Below are 9505 nucleotides of genomic sequence, written 5' to 3'. Positions count from 1 at the left end.
GTACTAGGCAGACACGCCTACGAGCTGTCAGTAGTGCACAAGACCAACAATAAAACATTCCCCCCATGCCCTCTCACTTCCTCTGACCCCACAGTGGCCGCGCCACTTACCCCTTTGCCCCTGAGATAAAAGGAAAAATTTACTTAGTTTGGGGCCGAATTCACAAACGCCAATTTAAATTGGACACATGTTAAACTACTGGTCTTCCTTTTTTACTGAGCAGTAAAGCCAAGTCCTTAAGAAGGTGTTAACTTCAGTGGACATTTTTTCTGCTACGCGTTGTTAGATTATAATTATTATAAAGTATGGCTGAGAAACGTGACCCGCATAAATACTTGATTCGGACAGCGTGCAGCCCGCGAGCCACGGTATAGTGAACCCTGACAGAGAAGGAAGCGGAATTCTTGTCGCGCTGTGTTAAGTGAGCATCAATTTCATTTTGTCCAATGCCAGTTTTGCAATAGGTGTCAGCCATGATTGAGGCCTTGAGTCAGACATGTCTGAGGAATTGAGTAGCTGTAACGCTTTTGTTTATTTTTCTAAACATGGTTCTTGTGAAACACAACTAGCTCCTTACTCACACGAACTGCTGTGTGCTATTGACAAGGGATTTCAAATTGATTCCGTATTTCTAGATTTTCTAAGGCTTTTGACACTGTACCTCACAAGCGGCTAGTAATCAGATTGCGTGCTTATGGAATATCGTCTCAGTTATGCGACTGGATTCGTGATTTCCTGTCAGACAGATCACAGTTCGTAGCAACCGACGGAAAGTCATTAAGTACAACAGAACTGATTTCTGGTGTTCCTCAAGTTAGTATTATACGCCCTCTGCTGTTCAGTATCTATATAAACGATTTACGTAATGATCGTCTAGTAAAGACATCAGAAGATCCAAAAATAAACTGCAAAAAGATTTAGAAAAGATATGTATGGTGCGAAAATTGGCAATTGACTCTAAATGATAGAAAGTGTGAGATCACCCACGTGGGTGCTAAAAGGAATCCGTTAAACGTAGGTTACACGATAAATTAGTCAAATACAACGGTCCTAAATTCAACTAAAAACTTAGGAATTAAAATTAAGAACAATTTAAATTGGAAAGAACACACAGAAAATGTTGCATGGAATGCGGACCGAAGACTACGATTTATTGGCAGAACACTAACAAGATGCAACAGATCTGCTAAAGAAACTGGCTGCTCTACGCTTGTCCGTCCTCTTTTGAAGTTCTGCTGTGTGGTGTGGGATCCTTGCCAGATGGGATCGACGGAGTAGTTCGAGGAAGTTCAGAGAAGGACAGCGTGTTTTGTATTATCGAGAAATAGCGGAGTGTGTGTGACTGACGTGATATAGGAATTGGGGGTGGACGTCATTAAAACAAAGGCGTTCCTCGTTGCGACGGGATCTTCTAACGACATTTCGATCACCAACTTTCTCCTCCGAATGCGAAAGTATGTTGCCGAATAAATGAAAAGCGCTGGTTTTCTTTTGTTCTACAGTATTACTTTTATTTTGTTAACCGGTTTGCAGCTTAAAAGGCCATCTTCAGGCGTTTACTGCGTATTCTCACCAAAATGACAGTGTTTGTAAACAACATTGCGAAAGAAATTACAAGTCTAGATTGAAGCAGAAACGTACAGTAAATAACTTCTTTGACGATGTGGTGGTAATGCAATGTAGAAAGTAAAAAATTGAACAGTATATAAATAAAAACGGAGTAAAGATGTAAAACTTTAACACAATACAGGAACAGCAATCCTACATAACATTTTATATTAAAATAAAAACCAATACAATATTGATTTTGTTTATTAATATAAACTGTTATGTAGGCTTGCTGTTCCTGTTTTGTGTTAAAGTTTTTTCTGTTTACTCCGTGCCGGCCGGAGTGGCCGAGCGGTTCTTGGCGCTACAGTCTACAGTCAGGTTCGAATCCTGCCTCGGGCATGGATGTGCGTGATGTCCTTAGGTTAGTTAGGTTTAAGTAGTTCTAAGTTCTTGGGGACTGATGACCCCAGAAGTTAAGTTCCATAGTGCTCAGAACCATTTGAACCATTATTGTTTAATCATAACATGTAAGCTTTCACCGCCGGTGTCTTCATTAATTAAATCTTCCGGGCTGAATTGCCGTGGTCCATATATAAAACTGCTTCTCCTTCCTGGCGTTTCGTTGCCTACTGCGGGCAATATCATCTGAGGTGAGTCTGCGACTGGCTGCTATGTGCTGGAGGTCCCGTTTATATAGAGCGCTTAGATGAGGCTACGACTCATCACGTGCTTCCGACTTTAAGTAATCGATAGTCACTTCGTTGGTACAGAGGCGACTGCCATATCTTGTCTAGTTTTAATCCTCCTTTTTTATTAAAATTATTTTCGTGCTTGTAGATCTCTATAGCTTCTCTATACATGCGGGTATAATAATGTGAGATCCTAGCTATCACGTTTGTCTCACTAAATTTTATTTTTGTTTACTCCGTTTTTATTTACTGTTCTTTTCTTTACTTCTTACAATGCATTATCACCACATTGTCAAAGATGTTATTTACTGTGTATTTCCGCTTCAATCCAGACGTGTAATTTATTTTACGATGTTTCTTACAAACATTGTAACTTCTTTGGTGACAATACTCAGTAAATGTCTGAATATGGCCCTGTAACCCGAAAAGCGGTTAACATATTGAAAGTACCGTAATACTGCAGAACAAAATGAGAGTAGCGCTTTTGATGTATTATAATGTTGTTCTACCAAGAACCGACGGAAGACTCAGTTAACGTAATTATTGTGAAGGTGGTTCGATGAACTCCCTGCCAGGCACTTAAGTGCGATTTGCACAGAATCCATGTAGATGTAAGGCGATTTGGTTGGGAGCTAGAAACTGGCTGCTTGACAGCGCCACGTTAGAAGCTGTGCCCAGATGTTCCGGAGGAACTACACAATACCGACAGCCAGCCAGCCAGCCAGCCAATTACGCGGCTGGGAAGCAAGCGGCCCTGGATATCGGTCGGCGATCGCGGCCGCGAAACGAAAACTGCGCGCCGCCATAACGACGGAGGCCGCAGTCGCCGCCAGAGATGCCCCTAACGAGATCACAGGGCCAAGATACAGGGCAGGGCCAGACAGATGCGTGCCGGCCCTTCTCACGCGGCCGCCGGCCAGCGTGGGCGGCGGGGGCGCGGCCGTCCGTGGTGGTCCGTCTCGGTGGGCGACATCTGATACGCAGAGTCTACTTACTCTCATTCCTGCCGCGCCACACGGGCGTCTACACGATGTCGAGTTACACCATTACCACCGTATTATCAAGCAACGTTTCTGTACACAACGTGTGTATAAAGCTCAAACGCAGCACTCTCGAGAAACGTACTCGACGGTGCTGCAGAGGGCTGCTGTAATTTCGACATCGCCAGCTTCCCTATAGAACTACCAGCGAGCTGCACATCAAAACGGCCACTTCGCAGCATTGTAATATAGACGTGCTAAGTAACATATTTTGCCTTTTATTTTTGTTGTTAATGAATCGATAAAAATCAGAAACTCCTCATTTTTGCAAAATGAGGTAATGTCCGCAGCTCGTGGTCTAGGGGCTAGCGTTGTTGCCTCTGGATTACGGGGTCCTGGGTTCAATTCCCGGCCGGGTCGGGGATTTTCTCCGTCCGGCGACTGGGTGTTTGTGTAGTCTTCATCATATCGTCATTCTAGACGTGGCGAGACTGGAAATGGAAAGTCTGGGAACTTGTAACGGTGCTGATGACCACGATGTTGAACGCCAAAATGAGATAATGGTCGATTGTGTATCTTTGAAGCTAGCGATAGTGACTGTGACAAAAATACCTCATGTCGGCTTAATGGTTTCCAGCCGGCCGGGGTGGCCGAGCGGTTCTAGGCGCTTCAGTCTGGTACCGCGCGACCGCTACGGTCGCAGATTCGAATCCTGCCTCGGGCATGGATGTGTGTGATGTCCTTAGGTTAGTTAGGTTTAAGTAGTTCTAAGTTATAGGGGACTGACGATCTCAGAAGTTAAGTCCCATAGTGCTTAGAGCCATGTGAACTATTTTTAATGGTTTCCATGTTATGAGATGGTAAATTTTACTCTTTTGTTCAGAAACGCCTCATGTCCAGTGAAAGTGGCATTTCTACACTTAATGGGTGGAGATATCACTCCCTTTGATTTCTCATTGTTTTCCTGCGTAGTTTACTTTTTTCTCTAAGGTTGTTGTACCTGACTGATAAACTCATGACACTCAATAATATACATAAACTGTACATGAGTGTAGTTCAAGTACTATTATACTGTTTTCGTTGCATTATTACACTGTTTAATTATTACTTCTCTCTTGTTAAGGCATTTCTAATATGGGTAATGCAGAACCACCAAGAGAGAGAGAGAGAGAAGGATACGCGTTCGCATCAAACGTAAATGTAATACTATACAGGAAGCGAGACAGAAAAATAGAAAATACATGAACTACAAGGGCAAGGACGTTTCGCCCAAACCTCTTGATTTACATTGCAGCACGTATTGTACACTAGTTTGCTATCAATACATAAACAAATCGCGCGAAAACACCATTTGTTGCAATTTATTTGATGTTGGAACTCTTTACGTCCCTGGTGTCCAATAGTTATCATATTTATTAACGTTTTGGTTCCTATACCGGGTATATACAACCTTTTGGGTCTACAATAACATAGCATGAAGTAGAAAATGTGGGATATTTCTCAACATCTTTCAATTATTTGTCCTTCTGGTAATCAAATTTTTGGTTCTTCCGAAAAATTTGTGGTACTGAGCGTAAGGGGTTTCTGATTTTTATGAATTCAAATATGGTATCCTAGTTCAATTTTTTAAATGCACCAAGGTGACGAAAATCATGTGACACCTCCCAATATCCTGTCGGGACTCCTTTTGCCCGGCGTAGCGCAGGATCTCGACGTTGCACAGACTCCAGAAGTCGTCGGAAGTTCCCTGCAGAAATATTGAGCCATGCTGTCTCTATAGCTGTCCATAACTGAGGAAGTGTCGGCGGCGAAGCATTTTGTGCACGAACGCACGTCTCTATTATGTTCCATAAATATTCGGTGCGACTAATATCGGGCGACCTGGGTGACCAAATTCTTCTCTCTAACTGTCCAGCATGTTCTTCAAACCAATCGCGAACAACTGTGGCGTAGCGACATCGTTGTTTGGGAATATGAAGTACAAGAAAGCAAATGGTTTCCAAGTAGCCGATCATAACCATTTCCAGTCAAAGTTCTGTTCAGTTGGACCAGAGGACACGGCCCATTCCATGTAAACACAGCCCACACCGTTATGGAGTCACCACCAGCTTGCACACTGCCTTATTGACAACATCGCTCCATGGCTTCGTGGGGATTACGCCACACTCGAACCCTACCATTAGCTCTTACCGGCAGAAATCGAGACCCACCTGAGCAGGCCACTGTTTTGCAGTCGTCTAAGGTCCAACTGATGTGGTCACGGGCTCAGGGAAGGCGCTGCAGCTATGTCGTGCTGTTAGCAAAGGCACTCGCATCGGTCGTCTCCTGGCATACACCGTTATCGGCAATTTTCCCCGCACTGTCCTAACGGATACGTTCGTCGTACGTCCCACATCGATTTCTGCGGTTATTTCCAATAGTGGAGCTTGTCTGTTATCACTGACAACTCTATGAAAACGCCGCTTCTCTCGGTCGTTAAGCGATGGCCGTTGGCCACTACCTTGTCCGTGGTGAGAGACAGTATTCTCAGCACGCTCTTGACACTGTAGATCTCTGAATATTTGAGTCCCTGACGATCTCCGAAATAGAATGTCCCATGCATCTAGCTCGAACTACCATTCTGCGTCAAGGTCTGTTGTATCCCGTCGTGCGACCATAATGATGTCGAAACCTTTTCACATGAACCACCTGAATATAAATGATAGCTCAGTCAGTGGACTGCCCTTTTATACTTTGTCTACGCGATACTACCGCGATCTGTATTTGTGCACGATACTACCCCATGGCTTTTATTACCTCACTGTATTTTCATTCTGTATGTTAAATACAAATATGCGTTATTTTGTATTATGATGTACTTATTTTGGTTTAATGCCATTATGGAAAACAAAACGTTGGCTGGGAGTATAACTTGTCTAGGAGTGCTGTCGCTGAACCCAAATGTGCAAGTGGCGTCCACTGTCCTGCCTATGTAAGCCGGAATTGTTACTAGCTAGGCATTAGGAGCATGACGGGAGTGGGGATAGGAGAGGCTTCAAAAACGTTAACATCCTGACCCATAATTTTTCATTGCGTATCGAAGTGTGTCCACAAAATTACATGGAGTAATGGGAGCATTATACACGACAACAGAGACGACAGCTTAACATCTGCAACGAATTGTGAGGTTATTTATGTACGTCAATGTCAGGAACTTTGTGAGGCATTACCCAGTGACATTCTCAGCGAAATTTATTACAATAATGAGTGTTGTACGTGAAAACTGCAGGTCATTATCTTCAGACATTGTCATGCACTTAACGTCCTCTTCCTTTCCAGTTACTGAATAATAGAGTGTCGATGTTTAAATAGATAACAGGAAAGTACTAAAGATAATTGCCGGTTTTTTTCTTTGCTAAAAGAATAACTGAAAGTAATTAATAACGAAGCGTCTGTAAGTTATCAGTATTGTTCAATAGTATATCGAGGCAAAGTCGTTCTTGATAATTTAGAGAAGACAATGTACAGCAAAATAGCTTAAAATTAATTTTGGAAGTTTCAAATCAAAGAAAAAAATAAATTAAGTTCACTTATTTCAAAGCAATGTCTATTGGAAACATGCTGTTGCGTACTGGCGTGATTCGTATCTTGGCGTCTGCAGTCTGTTGGACGCCAACAGTTGCTTATTTCATACAGTAAATTCTCGTAGTGATTACCATCTATTTAACGTACATAGCTTGCCATGTAAAGGAATGTAGTACACTTAAGTAAAAGTTAATTTGAGGTTACGTAAATCACTGTCGAAACAAAAGAGCTACCTCCGATCAGTCATCTACTTGTCAATAACGAGTTTAAATACCTGTCTCCAAAAGTAACACAGTTAAGTATTAACGTTATAAGACCACTGCTTTCTTTATTCATTATTGATTCGTTGTGTATTGTGTCGCTACACGGACAGCCAAACGATTGTTTATTGCTGCCCGCATTAATGGTGAGATAATGGACAGACAGTGCCCAATCGGGATGGCTACCATATTACTTAATTGCTGCATTATTTCAATTAGTTTCGTTGTGGACTCTTGAGTCATGTGGTGCCCCTTTTGGTTTCGTATCTCATCTGTGTAATGCCACTGTTTTAAGTACTAAACATAATCCATATAAGTAACAAGTTCAGAAGTAGAACATGTTGTTCATTATAACAATTGTTGTATACTTCTCTTATCTAACCGGTCAAAATTTCTTCGGAGATGATAGGAGGAGGAGATTAGTGTTTAACGTCCCATCGAGAACGAGGTCAGTAGAGACGGAGCGCAAGCTCGGGTGAAGGAAGGATGGGGAAGGAAATCGGCCGTGCCCTTTCAAAGGAACCATCCCGGCATTTGCCTGGAGGGATTTAGGGAAATCACGGAAAACCTAAATCAGGATGGCCGGAGACGGGATTGAACCGTCGTCCTCCCGAATGCGAGTCCAGTGTGCTAACCACTGCGCCACCTCGCTCGGTCCCGGAGATGATAGCCTCGGAAAAAATTAAATTCGTTAGGCACGCGCAATTGTGATTATATATCGCATTAGGTGACAAGTCATGAGGGAGCTTACAGTCAGATGGAGCCCAGCATCCGAAACGCGTTGTCAACAATTAAATTTAACTGACAAGTTACTTTGGGATTATTTATTTATTTATTTATGGTTACAAAAACTGGTCTCTTCAGACTCAGGAAGTTTACATCAGCAAATTAGCAGAATTTGCTTTGTATTCATTACGTGTCGTACGAGAGAAAGCCGCAGCCAACTTGCGGTAACCGTGACCCATATGGTGTTCTGTGTTTTATTGTCTTGGAGCGAGATATCCCGTTGTTCGAGCACGACACAGGAAACAGATTTTAAGTGAGCATACACTGACTGATTGAAAGTATGGGGGCATTTACGGTAGTTATTGATATACGATGTGTCCATCCCCCGTCTTTATAACTGCTTGAACACTTCTAGCGAAAATTCCTATGAGGTGTCTGCATATCTGTGGAGGAATGTTCTTCAAGAGCCGAAACCAGAGAAGGTTGTGTCGTTGGACTCCGGGGTCCGGGGACAATTAGGCGTTCTACTTCATCCCAAAGGTTTTCAAATGGGTTCAAGCCAGCACTATGGGAAAGCTAGTCATTTGACGAATGTTACCGTCCACAAACCATTGCCGCAGAGATGTTGCTTTATAACATGGTGCGTTGTCATGCTGATACGAACAGTCCTCGTCTCCGAAGTTTCAGATTATACAGTGATTAAAATAACGTGACAAAGGAATAGAAGTAAAAAATTACACTAAAACCAATTAACAGAATAAAAATAATGATCTAAGTCTTTTCGATAAAGTTAAAAGAATATAAAAATCTACTGCACCTCACAAGATTCGAATCCCTCAACCTCCTGAATGTGAAACTATTATCCTACCCATTACACCACGCGAACAGTCTATGTAACACCACCTATTTAACGCTATTAAGCATCACGCAAAATTCTGAAATTGTTTTCGTCGATTACTCTCAAACGAAGGCCCACCAGGGCGAATGGCTGAAGGGTGAGATACGTGGGATATTTACCAACCTCACCATACAGTCGGGTTCCGAAAGTCGATCCCATTGCTTCTTAGTGTTCGCTAATGCTGATTTTGAGCCGAGCGCCTCCCTGACGGAATGCACGCTTTTCACTGCCACTGCTATCCAGACAATAAAGACAAAAACAAAAACGTGGCGTCCTGAATAGCCTCGTCCATCGTGCTGAAGTCGTCTCAGACACAGAAAATCTGCCACCAGAACTGAGCCACCTCCGAAAAGTCTTCAGGGAAAACGGGTACAGCCATGGACAGGTGTCACAAGCTGTATCTGGCGTGACACGCAAGAAACACACCAATAGAGAACATCACCGAAGAAGAAAGCAAGAAACTTGTGTTTTTACCTTTCTGTGGTGCAGTGTCGGGAAGATAACGGCCTTGCCGCAGTGGATACACCGGTTCCCGTGAGATCACCGAAGTTAAGGGCTGTCGGGCGTGGTCAGCACTTGGGTGGGTGACCGTCCAGGCTGCCATGCGCTGTTGCCATTTTTCGAGATGCACTCAGCCTCGTGATGCCAATTGAGGTGCTACTCGACCTAATAGTAGCGGCTTCGTCAAGAATGCCATCATAACGACCGGGAGAGCGGTGTGCTGACCCCACGCCCCTCCTATCCGCATCCTCCATGAGGATGACACGGCGGTCGGATGGTCCCGGTAGGCCACTCGTGGCCTGACGACGGAGTGCTGAAGAGATAACATTTTATTGG

General features: G+C 43.4%; 1 pseudogene; it reads left to right on the top strand.

Annotated features, from left to right (window-relative positions):
* Positions 1 to 9166: 9166 nt before the first annotated feature.
* On the top strand, positions 9167 to 9284 carry LOC126177836 (5S ribosomal RNA; annotated as a pseudogene).
* Positions 9285 to 9505: the final 221 nt, after the last annotated feature.

Source organism: Schistocerca cancellata, chromosome 3 (genome assembly GCF_023864275.1).
Source record: "Schistocerca cancellata isolate TAMUIC-IGC-003103 chromosome 3, iqSchCanc2.1, whole genome shotgun sequence".
NCBI classification, from domain to species: Eukaryota; Metazoa; Arthropoda; class Insecta; order Orthoptera; family Acrididae; genus Schistocerca; species Schistocerca cancellata.
Note: the sequence above shows the minus strand (reverse complement) of the source record. Positions and strands in the feature narration are given on the sequence as shown.